The sequence below is a fragment of the Melopsittacus undulatus genome, chromosome 4 (assembly GCF_012275295.1).
Source record: "Melopsittacus undulatus isolate bMelUnd1 chromosome 4, bMelUnd1.mat.Z, whole genome shotgun sequence".
Classification (NCBI taxonomy): domain Eukaryota; kingdom Metazoa; phylum Chordata; class Aves; order Psittaciformes; family Psittaculidae; genus Melopsittacus; species Melopsittacus undulatus.
In genome coordinates, this window is record NC_047530.1 from 45,853,585 (window position 1) to 45,870,018 (window position 16,434).

A 16,434-nucleotide genomic window follows, 5' to 3' on the forward strand; every position below is an offset into this window, starting at 1 on the left:
ATTTTTCAGTTGGTGTTTTTTTTCCTAAGAACTGCTATATTTTGATTCTCCTTCCTTTTCTGAGGCTCTATCTTACAATTGAATTTCTGCTTTCATCTTGACTAGGTTAACTGTACAGTCTAAATACATATAGTCTCAGCATCCTGCTTGGAAGCCAGCAGCTGAAATTCTGCTTGGAAGCTACAGTTCACTGCCTACAGGGAATGTCCTCTGTTCTAGCAGTGCTTTGTCATCTATTTGACTTTTTATTGTGTGTTCGAGGGGGAAACCCTCATATTGCTGTTGCTTTTGTGGTTTGTTTTTTTTACTTCTTATTCACAAAATCTGTGTGAAAGATGGCAGATTTGGGGTTTTATTCCTGAAGAGCATGCTGAAAGCTTATTTCTCTGTTTAACAATAAACTTTATATTTTATTTTCCCTTGGAAATGGATTTGATCAATGTGATTCTGTATTCCAAACTCAAAGATGATGTGGATCCTTTGCCTCTTACTTATGCCTATGAAATGCCCACTTGAGAGAGTTTCTTTTCACTTTTGCAATTCTTTATACCCTATATATAATTTTATGGTGATTTCTTTCATACCAGAAGAGATCTTGAATGCGTTGACCTAAAAAGCCTTGCTGATGAAAGTCTGTTGAAATACAAATGCTAATGTAAGATTGTGCCTTCTCTTTGACACTACAGCTGTGGAATATCCACTGGAATGCCCATCAAGCAATGGTGTCAGGAGGGTATAGATGAATCAAAAAGTGTTAGAGACTCAATGAAACTCCTCTGGCTGAAGCAGGAAATAGGTGCAGGAAATACACATGTTAGCTAAACAATGTTGTAGAAACATGCAGGACATGGCAATAGATTTGCTTATAAACAGTATAGCAGTTATACTGGTCATAATGGGGTGAGAAGCAGCATCACTAATGGCCTTTTTCCTCATGCCAAAGTTATCACAAAAACCTGTTTTTTTTGAAACTCTAATAACTCCCAATCTCATAAGAAAGCTTGAACTTGATGAAACAGAACAGTTTAATGAAATTTTATTCAGTTGATAGTACTTTGAAATGCTTAAATAACAAGTTAAAGTTTCTGACTTCAGAGAACACTGACAGAGCAAACTAACATTCTTAGTTAGAAAATGTAGTAACCAGGATGTTAGCTGATCTGGAATCATTCCTAGCACTTTTCAATAAGGAAGCCTCAAATTTTTAGAACACTATGTATTTCAGAAGCAATCACTGGATGTTCTGCTGGGTTTTATTTAATCCCTGGTTGGACTTGTTCATCTCCATTTAGTAGAAATACATACAGACTAAAAATAAGCAAAGGATGTGCTATGATTACCATGTTAATCCAAGGGTTTTATTTTCATCCTGTTTTCACTCTCTCTGTCTTACATGCACACATTGTCACAGCTCAGACAAGTGAGCACTTCAGTGAAAGTGCCTTTCTTTGCTAACATCTTGGTATACGTTTTGTATACCTATTTTTGATGGATGACATTCATACATAAATACTTTTTGCTCAAAAAGAATATAAATATAACAAAACCAAGTAGCATGTTATTTGCACACCTTCTCCCTATTTAGTTAAAATATGAATTGTTTGTACTGCTGGCATTCCTAGGGACTCCTGATCTTTGTCCATAGACCCACTATGTAAGCACTAACCAAACATACAGTAAGACAATCTCTGCGTCAGAATTCAGGGCTGTGGGCAAGTGAAGGAAAACCAGCAAACTGGGATTTCTTGAATAGGACATTATTCTTACACCATTGTGTATTTTAGCTGTTTCATATTTTTAATTTAATTTACAGTTCATAAATACTTTGTGCTGGAACAAAAAGTTCCATGTTACAAAGCCAAATGTCTTCAAAGGTATTTGAATTATTTCTGGGCACTTTCACTGTGAAACTTGTATTTAATTGTCTTAGCATCTTTTAAATATACCTTATCACTATGTTTCTGCTGGTTTTCTCATCAAAACTAATAAACTGTCTTTACAGGCCATGCATAACATTCATGGAGAAGGAAATGGGTCATATTAATGGTATATTTTTATGGGTATATTACAAAAGTTTTGTATGCCATTTAAGCCCCTTGATTCTCTTTTAGCTAACATGTAAATGTAACTGAGTGCTTCTGCATATAAATGATGGTTTGAAGCAGATAGTGCCAGAACATGCATTTGAGAGAAATTAGTATTTTTCACACATATTCCAATTTGAGAAGGTTTTGTCCATGCTGGAATACTTTATTTTCTCTGCTTGACATTTTGCCCAGGATCACCTGAAGCAGCAAACCATTCTAGTAACCCTCAATGTTAGTCCATGCTTAGGGTCCTTTGAATTGGTCTTGCCTTTTCTACATATGCAACATAATTCAGGGTCCCAGGGATCTCAGTGTAGACAAGGAGTGTCAATATATATACATACGTATATATATATATATATATATATGCACTCTGGATTGAATGAAAACACTAGTTGTTATTGAAGACACTGAGAAACAGTCAAATCCCTGGAAGCAGAAAGAGGAAATGGCAGTGATTTCTATCACAAATGCCAGCAATGCAGGGTAGGAAAAGAGCATAAATAACAAGCTAAGTCTCATGCACAAATGAAACAACACTGAAAACAACATGGGGACTGAGGTAGCAAATTGGGTAGAGAGGAGCAGGGAGGATGGATTTTGTTATTTAATTCCTTCTGTATTCAGAGTAACAAAACTGCACTTTGTGAGTAGCCACAGCTGTTGGGAAGGAATGAAAGAAATGGCTAACCACTACTGCTACAGAAAAGGGTGACAACACATTTATAACTGGCTGCCAAAAATGCATTGTTGATAAAGAGCTTTTCATGCACATTTGATATTTCTGCCTCCTGAGAAAAAATAACCAATGAATCTTGGAGTGGAAAAATGCAGTTTTCTAGGATGAGAGAAGTCATAAATGTACCTTTATGACTATTAATGAATTTAGTGAAAGCAGTAGTTTTCCACAGACAAGACAGATGATGAGGTAAAATCAGGGTTTATTTTATTTTTCTGATTTCATTTTTTAAGTCATATTTGTGAAGATAAAGCATTTGGAAGAAGATTCAAGTTGCTAAATAACATGAATTATTATTTTATTAGTTTGCTGAGAAAAATAAGCTGTATTGCAGATATTTCTGCCAACAGAGTAGAAAAACTAATAAGATTCTGAAAGTTTTGGAATAAATTCCATCATATTTAAATAATTTCCACTTTAATGAAAACAAAACAAAACAACAAAGAAGGAAAAAAAACATCCACTCTGCCTTGATGATATAGCTAACAAATTTAGGCACTGGATGTATGCAATTACATCATTGGGAATCTCTAACATGAGACCTCGGTACATTCCAATCCTGGTCAATGCTCAGGGGATATGAACACCGTGTTCATGTACAGGTGTTCTCCATCTATGGCTGGAAAGTCCAGCTTGCACAGATTCCCAGCCAACCTCTGCATGGGTGCCGCTCAGCCCTCAGTGCATAACTGGGACACACGGGACAAATAGCACCACCACAGCTTGTTCTGCCAGGAGCCTTCCTTTGGGAATGTCAGGAATGCCCTCAGCATTATTCAGCAGAAAGCTATTGGTTAAAAGCACACAGCAGCAATTGCGTGTGTTTCTTTAACAAAGAAATTTGTGTCTCTTCAAAACAGAGATGTACTTCTTAGTTATGTGGGTAGACAATTTGCAGTGATATTAAGTCCTTTAAACAGAGATCAGCTTTTGTATATCTATTTTTATTGTTTGTATTTTGCATACAAAGTAATGTCTTTTAGGCCCACTATAGCTGATATCTATTTGGAAATAATTTCAATATGTTGGAATCTAACAATAGTTACAATGATGAATTATTGTGGGGAATGGCAGATCAGAATTATAAGAAGTGATAAGTTTAAAGACTTTTTTTTACTGTCTTGTTTTAAAAACAAAAAAATTTAAAAAATCTTAAAAATCACGATCATGAGTGATTCATATAGGTGCCTGATGCTGGACAGCCAATATTGACAAAGATCAGAAATTTGCTTCTGAGACCAAGTCATGATCCATTTAGAATGTGAATACGGTTTGACAGTGAAAAAAGATAATAAATCTTTAACTCTGGGTGTTTTTTTAATGAGGAAAAGTTTATCTTAGCAAATGTACATATTAAGTCATCAAGAGGTGTGAAACTTTGAGGCTGCCCATAAGCAGCTATATTAGGAAAATGATAAAAAAAATCCAGACAAATTTTCAGCATCTTGCGAAAGTGCGTTCCTATGGCTTCCTTGGGTCTTGTTACTGCAAGTGCTGAGCATTCTAGCCTAAAGGTACTAATCCTATTATCTTCAATGGTATTAATTATGTGTGTAAATCTAAACAAGCCCTTAAATTTTCTGAAGATTTGCCACCTTCCGAGTTCAAGCATTTGCATCAGCTATGATATAAACACTAGTGTATGTGTACAGCACAGGACGCAGAAAGAACTGGATAGACTATTGGCTGAAACCATTTCTTCTGTCCTTTTCTGAGCTAGGATTATCCCAAGAGATTTTATTAATTAAGACCATACTCAAAGGTGGGGCATATATGTGGGCCTCATATGTGAGGCACATATACATTGCTCCTTTCTTATTGCAGTATGCAGTATGTATTTCTAGCATGTAATTCCTTACCATGATGGGAGGCTTATATTCAGTCTACATGGGGTTTTTGTCTGGTAAGTTGACTGCCAAGCCTGAAAAGACAAGATTCTGCATAAAAAAACATAGTACTGCATTGTCATCTCTGCGTGAATGCATCTTTAATTATGAGTTTAACAACTGGAATTTGTGGATAGGATAGCAGAGAACAGCTGTACTCTCTGAAGTAGGTTCCTGCTGTAACTGCCTGTTGCAGACTATGATGATTTTGCTTCTTTACCCTGCAGCTTCTAGGCTGGTGTCAAATTCAGGTGTTTCCTTCCTCGTTTTTGAATTATTCCTCCTCCACCACATCCCTCACCTCCCCAGAGAAGAAACTAGCAGTACAGCTGTTGTCATGAAAATCATATGCACTTCTACCTAGGTTTATTTCCTACACTTATACATATATGTGTGTTTGTGAGTGCACGGATGCGTTTTTAAGTGTGTGCATATTTCTGTGTGCAGAGTAAAGCTGAAAGGATATAGAACACACCGCAGAGGCTTACACTTTCCCACAGAAGCAGTACATAGTATTCTTCACATATATAAACTGTGACCTAGGGCCTGACCTAGGGTTAAAACTTCAATGAATATCCAGCTACCTAAATAATTGCTTTTTTTTTAACTGGTCTGATACACTGCCAATTCCACATAATTTGACTGAAAGCCAGGTATTTGACAGATTAACCAAAGGGTGTTTATGTGCCCAAATAGAAATGAAAAAATTTAGCTGTTGGCCAGTAGCTACAATATGCATATAGACATACATATGTGTGTAGATTATGTCTCCAATTTTTGTATAGCCATTTTTTTTATAGGTTTGAGAAAATTGATTCTTTCTCCTGGATGAAAGTATGTACTTTATGTTTCATCATTGTTGGAATTAATTCCTACCAAAAATTTCTGATTACACTGGGTTTCCTCTGAAACAGTAGAACAGTTGGCCATGAATGATTGAAATTTATCTAATTGGACCACTGAAATAATCAAATGCTCCTTTGCTGTTAGCTTTTGTTTAGTTTGACAGACCAAAAAGAGTCATTAGGGAACTGGTATTTTTATTTAATTAATTATGAGCCAAGTTACAACATCTTTGCAATCTCTTATCACTGGCAGAAATTAATGTATTTTATCATTTGTTAATAGAATGGTGAACAGTTAACACACAATTCTTTATAGCAGAATAGTCTCACGTGGTCTTCATTTTCTGGTTTGGAACTGCAGAAAGATTGCTGGCATTTTACTAGAAAGACTGATAGGTCTTTGAAGTGGAGCAAATTCTCTGTCATCGTGTTCTACCAGTAACACTACAAATCCTGATTAAACACTTTTCATTAATTTTCTTTTAATAGGCTTCAATTTTGAAGTAGGAAAAAGAATGTAAGGTAATGATCTGAAAAGATAAAATACCGCATGCTGTTTTGCAAGAACTTCATGGTAACTCTAAGGGAACATGCTAACTCTGCAGGAAGCAAAAGTATCTGAACAATATTTGTGTCATCACTCTCTGTTATCTCTTAATAAATGTGGAAAGAATATTGCAAAGATCTCACCAGACATATTCTCTTTATTGAATAAAGTGAAATAGGCATGAGAATTGCTGCTTCATTTCGCATTTTCTTGTGAAACAAAGTTACAAGGTTTTATATTTACCATAGGTTGCTTTTTGCAAATATAACCATTTCCTTATAATTTGGAAAGAGAAAGAGCTGTCTCTTGCTTTTAGTGTGTGTCTGCTTGCCATGCACATGTATTGAGTATCTTATTCTTCTCAGACTCTTATTCTCAACCAGCTGTTCCTGGCTACTGATTGATGTAGGCTGGGTATCGATTCTGTATGCTGGTAAGGAATGTTATCTGTTTTATGATATACACAATGACATTGATGAACAGGCCAAAGAAAAAGAAATAAAACTGTCATATCCACTCATATCCTAACTGCGTGATTGCACAAGATGGTAGAGGCTTCGTTTGGCTGCTTTTACTACGTCTATCCAGATTTCACCCCCTCCCCAGTTTGCTGGCTTAGTTGTACTGACAATATAGCAAAGAGAAAATAACAGTTCAGCAGCTCCAGAGGTTCACCTTTAGTATTACTTATATTCTTAGCATAACTGAGGCAGAAAAGAAGTGTCATTACAGGAACAATAAAACTGGAAAATGTTATAGATTGGAAAGTAGTTCCAGAGAATGGGTTTCTTAAAGTTAGGGCAACACATACCATACATACTCAAGCATGCAACTGTAAGATGAATATAGAAACACAGAACTGTAAGTTCAAAAGGATCTCTGAAGTTCATCTAGTCTATTGTACTTCTCATAGCTTGCCCATTGTACAGCATCAGAAAAGCATCCTTTAAATCAGGCCTAAAGACCACTTTCATGTCAGACCAGTTCTGTAGAGTATTAAAGGGTGAATTATTTTCCACATAGTTAAGGGATTCAGAGAACACAAGAGAATTACTGAAGTGCTATAATACAAATGAAGAGTAAAGCAACAGAGAAATTGCTACTGCTGTCATGTTGCTTCTGAGCTAAAATATAGTAAGTAAAAAACCAACTTAGCTTGTGTCCAGGAGTAGTATCCAAGCCAACAGTAAAAATACAGAAGCTCTCACTGTTTGTGAAAAATCAAAACAGCAGACAAACCACATAACATCAGCCTCCCTGTGTACTAGATGACTTGTAAGTTGTGACTGCTTCAGCAAAACAACAGATGCCTTAGATGCATAAAAATAGCTTTCCATTCTACAGTATAGATTATTTTTATGCCAGCTGACAGAATTAAAATCATCTATGCTGACTTTGGGTAGCACAGTAACCTTTTTCATTGTTTAGGAATGGTTGAGATAGATACATTAATAATGGGAGAAATCCAGATAATCTTAGACAGTGGCATGGAATAGTAGCTTGTTATAGGCCTTTTATAGATTTGGCTACTTTTCCTCACATAGTAAAAGACAAAACCAAAAGGGTCTGGAACACAAATCTGTAAAATGGCTACTGCCTTAACTGTTGGTTGGGTACAACCAACAAGAAAATAATAAAAAGATGTAAAACATCTGCTTTTGTATGAAATCTTACTCCAGAAATTGCCAGACTTGCCCAGAGCTGAAGTTTAGCCAAACATTTTCCTTCTACCTGCTTGAAATCTAAAATGTATGGATAGAATTGCAAGGATAAAGGGAAGCCAAGAAAGTTTTGTCTTGAGTTTTCCACACATTTGTACTTTCTTTCTTGGAAATGCAGGTGATCTTGCTATAAATGTATGGCAAACAGTATCTAATAAAAATATCTACATACATCCATCTGGTTTCAATATTAAATAACATTTATATAACATGCAGCAGCTTTATTATTCAGTGAAGGATACTATGATACTGGAATAGTGAGTATTAAAATGCTACTTTTGAGGACTAAAAAAGAGATACATATATTTTTAAAAAATGGTCTGCTATTCTGAGTGTATCTGGAATAGCTGGTGGTCCTATTCATTATTAGTATTTGCTTCATACTGAAGGACTGAAACACATGCTGTATTCTGTTCACCTCAGCTCAGAAGCAACATTTCTCAGATCTGACATTATGTGACAATAAAAAAAAACAAACATGCTTTCAGTTTAGTCTATTTTATTTTGTATTCTGTTAATTTATGATAAAGTATGCACAACAAAAAAGATCTGCTATTCTTAGTGACTGTACTGCTGGCTACACTGAGGTGGCATGCCCTCTGCCTCCAAGTTTACTTCTCTTTCTCCTATGTTTTGTATGGGATGATGTACTTTTTTGGTGCCTCCTAACTTATTTTTTTCAGTACCTTTGTCCTGGTACCTTCTTTTTAACTGGAAGGTTAAAGATGGAGTAGGAAATACTTGCTCCAAAAAGCAGAAACTGAGCTCTTCCAAAAGTTTGTAATGTGAAAAAAAGATTCTCTCCCTTTTAATGTGGTTTGTTGAAACTTGTTTTCTTTCATGTTTTATAATAAGCTGTGGCATTTAACGATGCCTTCAATAAACATCACTAACATTTTTTCCTTTTTAGATGCCAATGATTAATGTTTTGTATGTATTCAAAGAATTTGTTTTATGCCACAACCACAACTACAGCTTCCCACAAAAACAATTCCTAGTTAAACCCTCTATTTACTTTAGTGTTTATTTGATGTTCGGTTGTCTATTGTCTTGCAAGCAACAAAGTGATCATGTTCGTCAATTAATTGATATATTTAGATACTTTTCTTAAAAAATTCGTCCCTTTTGTTTGGTTAGTAAGGAGAAAAGAGAACCTTAAATACATGCCAGCAATAGAAGCTGAAAACAGTTTCTTCATGCTGCTCATTTTTAAAAATAGTCTGGTAAAATGAGATGTGTCAGGGTGCTGCAGTTAGGTCACAGTCAAGGCCATGCTGTACTCATTTTTTCTGTTAGACAGCAGTGGTCCTCAGGGTTTGTCAAGGCAGGAATAGCATTTATGGACATTTCCAGGCCAAATATGTCAGATGTTTGTGGTTGAAGAGCTAGGCCTAAATGACCAAGAGTTGCCATTTGCGCACATCTGATATTCAAACTTGGTGTCATTTATCATGCTAAGCAGGTAGTGTGTTCTGCAAAAACAAAACATCATGCTACTTTAGTGCATCCTGACCTTTTCAGCTAACCTTGCTATGGAGGCTATGACACACACTAATGATGTCTTCCCCACCTGACACAACAATGTCAGTACATGTTTCAGGAAGAGTTTCTTCACAGTAAATATGTTCCTGTTCCAGTAAATCTCATAATGAGAGAAATGAATCTTTACTAGATGCATGAGTGTAGAGGGAGGAATTTAAACAGAAAGCAGAGCTGTTGACTATTCATCAGGGAAACATTTTATATACACAGTTAGGATTCCTTTACCAAGCTTGTACATTAGCATATTCAATTTAAATTGTGCAGAGCTCACTTCTCAAATATTGTACAGTTCCCTTACCTTGCTTTTCTTTTAGGATATAGCAAAAGAGTAAAAGCTTCTCACCTCCCATATTACCTGACTGCTTCCTTTGTGGCAAGGATGAGAAACCTACAGCTGATCAGCCTTTACTTCTTACAAGTTACCCCATAATTTTGAGGGATATTAAAATCAGATGCCATGAAGAAGTAGGAAAAAGTATAACCTGGTAACAGTGAAGGGTTTCTTCAGTCCTCAAGAAAGAATAGGGTCCTCATACATGCTCTATGGCAACTCATAAAAAGAATGTGCAAAATGTATAAACAAGAGCAAAGCCAGGATGAGGCCTTGACATGTTGAGGGCTATGTCCTGAGCCAGAGAAAAATTTACTGGCTTTCATGCACTATAGAGGACATGTATAGTGACAGTTCATAATCTCAGCTGCACCAGTTCACACTCTTGAACTTACATTTCTTTCAGCTACTGTTAGCATTGAACCTGAGTTCAAGTTACAAGGAAGTTTTTTTCAGGCATATGATTTCAAAATGTTTCAACAACACAACTTTAAAATAAGCAGAAAGCAAGAGTTAATAGATTTTCCACTTCTTTTCATCAAGCTCAGTGGCAAGTAAACAGCTCAGCTGTCAAGCAGACAGAAGCTTAGCTTTGAAATAATGGAAGGTGGAACCTGTTCATTTCCTTGTATGCCTCTTTATGGCCAACAGTTCATTCTCTAAAAATATGTCTTTGGAAAAAGTTAGAAATGTTTCGATTGATTCAGGTCTCCCTTGTAAATCAGGAATTTACTCCACTGATATAAACAAAGTCTTAGCATTATGCAATTGCTTAAATCAGACTACAATTGGTGCTCTGCATTTATATTGGCTTGAATCACCTTACATCATTTTTTTTTAATTCAGCAGTATTCAGATTTTGCATTGCTTTACATGACTTTATATCTACAAACTGCAGGAAGGAATTTGTCAGGGGTCAAAAGGCGTTAATATTGAAATGCAAATTATTACATCTGAAAGGATGTTCTCCAGCTTCAGAGAGCTTCTGTGATTTATATCTAAAAATAAAAAAGAGTGGCTGAAAATAATATGTTACACCAAACCCCAGTAACTTTGTCTCTCTTATATTCTCAGTCTTTCTTGTTTTGCTTGGAGACTCAGCACATGGAATTTTATCTATAAATCAAACTCTTGGAAATAAACTTGCTGAAATCACAATCAGAGTCAAATATTTATGTGATGATTTTTTGTGAGAAGTTCAGTAAATATGTTGTCATCAGCTAGATTCTCAAGAAAACATCCCAGGAAAAATATGATTCAGTCATGGACAAGAATATTATGCTTGACAAAACAGGTACCTAGCAGGTCTGCACAGGAGCACCTTCATTGTGCTACCCAGTTTTTAAAACCTCCATATTCCTTTGACACTTAACATAGTTGACACTTGGACAGTGTTTTACAGACCTTGTCTGCTTTCATTCCCATACTGACCCCATTTACTTCTTTTCTTATGCTCTCCTCCCTCTGCTTTGTATCATTTAAGCTTGATGGTTTCTTGTCTTCTATCTTAATTGCCTTGTCTTCTCCCAACAACAAAAAATCAGATCTCTTTTCTGTACCCTTCTCCTATGATCTTCCCCTTTCATTGTTTTTCCTCACTCTTTTCCTTCCAATTCTTCCTTTCTGTATCATTGCTGTTCCTACTTCCACCTTTCTCTTATCACCTCTCCTCACTTTACACCTATCCGTTTCTCATCATCCCTTCTCTGACTGTATCTTAGCTGCTTGCTCCATCACTAATAAAATTTTAGTTATCCATATTTTCTCCATAGCTTATTCTTTCTTTTTTCCGTTCTTAGTTTATGGCATTGCTTTCGCAGGAGCACTTTCCTCTCACATCCTCTGCCATGGATCAGGTTAGGTACTGGTATATATGCCAAAAGCCGTTGTCCTGATACTGGCTGATGGATTCCTTTCAGTTCTCCAGCAATCTCTCTCTTCAAAAGTCCTCTCTTTTCCCACCTTTGTCTTCTGAGGTGTTTGAGTCCTCGCTTTCTACTTCCATACACTGGCTAGCGTCTGAGCCATGTTCAGAGGGACTACTGCAATATAGGTAAACACATGGATAAACAAATAAATAGCATACATCATATTTCACTATGACGCAACAACCAGATGCCATTATTAAAAGTTTTTGTCAAAAGCCTCAAATGGCTAACAGTTACACATATATTGGAATTTAGAGCACACAGGAAGCGTGAGGGATTAAGCTTTGTACTGAGCATTTTACAAAGACAAGCAACTTTGCTCTAGGCTGAGAACCTCTCAGTTTTTGTGAAATATCTGAATACCAAGACAAACAGGAACTGATTTTGTATCATTTGCAAATAAGCAATGAAAAGGAAATGGAAAAAGTAAAATTGCAATGAAAACCACTGGCCTGAAAGTTTGTGTGGTTGCATTCAAAGCTTTAACTGCAGGATCAATGAAAAGCTCTGCTCACGTTCAGCTGCTGACAAAAAAAAAAAAAATGAATAACATGTCAGACTTTATGAGGAATTAGACAGGAATGAATATGGAAAAATATACAATTCTATGGTCTAAAGTAATGGCACAGTTTCACAAATATTGTGATTAATTCTGCATATTCCATCTCAAAAAAAAAAGAAGATTGTAGGATTATAGTAAGTCTAATAAAGAAGACAAGGGTAGATAAACTGCTCTTTAAAGTTTATAGACTGCACAGATTCAGAGTGGTTGCTGCCTATGTGGGAACAGAAGCCAGTATTTTGACAAGAACCTTTCCTAAACACAAGTGTGGATATTTAGGTCTGCACACTATCTATTTGGTGAGGTTTAAAGGCACTTTAAAGGTGCTTTGAGAGAAAAGGTATAAATGTAGATTAATAAACTTTGCCTACTCATAATAGCTATCTGAATTTTGTCATTTTTCCAGATTTCCAGGGATGGAGCAGCTTAGTGTTTAACTGCGTATTTACATAAAGCTTTTCCATGATACTCCTCATTCCTAAGAAATAAAGCATGCCTGTTTAGAAAAATTCTGAAGCACATTCCTTTAAATTTTCATCTTTAACCTCTTCCTTGCTTTCTATTTATATTAGAGAAATGCAAAGCTAAAAAGCTCAGCAAATCTGTATAACTGAGCTGCAGCCAACCATTTCACATTCATTCTCATGTTCTCATTGTTTGTTTCAGAAACTCACTTTGAGAGTCAGAAACTTTCACACTTCCAGTCTAAATTCATGCTTTATTCTTCATATTGTATGTCTCTTCCTTTCTTACTGGTGCTTATTCTGGCTTATCTTAAAGAATACAACTGTACATCTTCTCTATTTCTTTTTGTTAGATTTGATAAATTGTGTAATTTTGTTCTAGTCCCCCAGGTTTCTTCAAACAGGGAGGAGCATAACTACACATTTTTTTATTTTGGATTTGGTATCCCAGTGATGTGTGAAAAGCATTGATACATTCTCTTGAAAATGTCCTAGTACATCCCAGTTGATTTTATGCTTCAATGAAAAAAATATTTTGTATTCATCAATCACAAAAAATATTAAGTCTAATTTTCCTTTATTTGCTTGAACTTTATCCCAGCCCATTTGATGAGGCATTTCAATGCAGGCCACAGTGTTTCAGCTCACATATATTTATTTTTAACTAGTAAGCCTTGTATGGGCTTGTATGCGAGCTGGTGACTTTCTGTTAGTCACAGGCCCCCTGTGGATTTTATTAATAAATTGTTTGTTGTTGCCATAAAATACAAAATCACTGACAATATTAAATCACTAATTCCTCTCACCACTACTTGTCTGTCAGCAGCTGAGGTGTTAGTAGCTGAAAACTTGTTTTATAACTGCAACTATACTTCAGTTTAGCATTGCAACTAATAGGGTTTTGCTAACACAAAGGTTTCCTTCAACAGTCCCTATGAACTCAGCCTAGCCATTATATGGTAAAATACCTTAATGTTTTTCCCTAACAGAACTTGTGAGAACTAATATGTCAACGAAGCATTAAATTTTATGTATTTTTAACATAAAAAAGACAAACAAATTGCCTGAAAGTCTAAAGGAGTCTCTTAAGATTGAAAATATAGAGAAAATAACCTTATCTAGTGTCTGTTTCCATATGGAATGAAAAATAGTTTACAATACTTCAGATAACTCCCCAGTCTTGTGAAACTTAAGAGTGCCATTTCATTCAATGTTGTCGTAGACATAAATGATACAATAATAAAAAGGAATCGTCACAGCAGGAATCCTAGTAAACATCTGTTGCATTTTGGACTTGAAGTCAGAACAACAAAGACATCAGCACAGCTGTAAAATGTCACTTAAGTAGAAGGCCCATGGATTCCTTTCTAGCTGAGTCAATTAATAGGTAATGATTGCATGTTTAATCACAGGTCAAGAAGTTATGAGTGACAAACACAACCAGTTGCATAAGAAATATCCTGCATTACAGGATAGTGCTATAAAGGTACATTCTGAGAGCTTTCTTATTCCCCAGTGAACAAGTCACAAACTTTCTAGCAGAGAAGGTTGAGTCATCCTGTACCAAGTGATCTAAACTTTGTTTTGGAGAAATGTGTGTCTTGTAATTGTTTTTTCATTTTTCATATCATGGTTTTCCATTTGGATTGGCACTAGAGCTGGCAATTTGGAGATAGTTAGGGAATAAACTTATAGCCCTGGGAATTTGAGCAAAGGAAACAAAATTAATCACTTCATGCCAGTTTTCTGATTTTACTACTACAACAGAAAAGTTCAAAAGCTGATTAGGGAAGATCCAAATGAGAAGGCAGAATATTACTGGAAGCCAAACCTTAAGAGGCTCATACCTAAACCCAGAAATTCTGTTAAACAGTATACTTATGTTTGGATAATTCATCAGACTTAGAATCTGATTACATTTCATAGTTCATGAAATTAAAATTACTGTGTGAAACTGTATACAGAGATCAAATAAAGAAGTTAGGTGGTACCACAGTAATTGAGAAAAAGGTTTAATGCAACCTCTTAGCAGAGGAGGGTCTGAACATTAGCTTCCAGCTTCAGAGACTCACACACATTCCAGTAATTGCCATTAAAAACATTTACCTAATCAAAGCAATCTACACACTAACCAATGTTTTCTAAGATATCTCTAAAAACAGCTTTTTAAATCAGTACTGATAAAAAAAATCCTTACACAATAAAAATTGCTCTCTTCCTAAAAAGTTTGCAAGTTTAAGTGTTCAAGGCCGGCAAGGATGGACGGTGCTTTGAGCAACCTATTTAGCAAAAAATGTCCCTGGCCATGGTGGAGGGGTTGGACTAGATGATCTTAAAAGATCCCTTCCAACCCAAACCATTCAATGATGCTATGATTCTATGAAGTCTAGAATAGAACAAAAGAAATACACACCTTTCTGCTCTTCGCTGTCTGGAATCAAATACTTCAGGAACACGCACATGAAATGAACAAGAATGAAATTCATTATGGAACAAAAAGGAAAGAAACCTCTTCCAGGTAAGGTTTATTATTTTGTTTCTTTAAATCACTGATACTTGAAGCAAGCACATTGAAGATTTAGAAAATGAAGACTATTCCAAGTAGATAACTCACTGAGCAAAAAGCAAGCACACAACTAAAGAAATGTAATGAATCATATCTATCATCAGACTATTACGTTTATGCTACCTACCAGCCTATACGTGGAATATAAAATAGCAATGGCAGCTCCCACAGTAGGCTACAGGAATAAATCCACTGATGTCAAAGATACAGCATATTTTATAACTGAAGTAAAAAAAATTAATTCTAAGGTCCTAAAACATATTTAGCAGTTGTGCAAATATCATACTATTAAGTATTGTTTCAGCAGAGTAGCTGGGGGGTCCAAGCGATGCTTTGGCAAAGCCCTTGCATGGAGGGCTGGCTGCCAAGAGCAGCTGTGCAGTGACAAGTCTGGAATGTCCTCTGAGTAAGGCTGGCTGCAAACCTCTAAGGACTGTGAGAGCGGGAGGTTCTTGAATAGTTTGAGAAATATGAAAGCCCCATTCAATAATTAAAAAATAAAATAATTATTAGTCATATAAGAAGGAAACATGAAAATAACCTTGTAACAATGTTGCTGTTTTTTTGCCTAGAAAAACAAATCACATATGTGTTCAGTATGCCTCCTCTAAAGTTCACTTTTTCCAATGGGTAACTTCATGAGGGTGGGGTTCAAATAGCATATCAAAATTTAGGAGGTTAAGTTGCATTCAGGATTCTGGTCTTTCTTTAACAAAATATAGCTTCATATTCCTACACAATATTATATAGTATTCCAACTGAGTCCATTCCGCGGCATCCTTATTAGCTGGAATTAGAGATTCCCATATATTTCAGAAGTGTTACATGCTGTGTGAACTCCTCATTCTGCTCTCTAGGCTCCATTTGTAAGGCCACTGAATAAGGAATGACGTTAATCACTGTAACATCAGGTGAAGTCTACTTCTCAGATACATAGAAACAAATTCAGTACCAATGTCCTGATTTGCTGTTTTGAAATCTAGCAAGAGAACATGTATTTCAGCCCAAAGATATCTTCAGAGAGAAAAAAGCAGCAATCTATACCACAAAAGCTTTTTGAATAGAAGTGATACAGAATGTATTCACTTGGAGTTCTCCACCAATTCCTGCTTTCAACCATATCATGTATGTTCAATATAAAGTAGAAATGGACAGGAACTGGCAGGCCATGAAGAGAGACTATTAGTGTGAAATAAATGTTTCCTGGAAAGTTTCT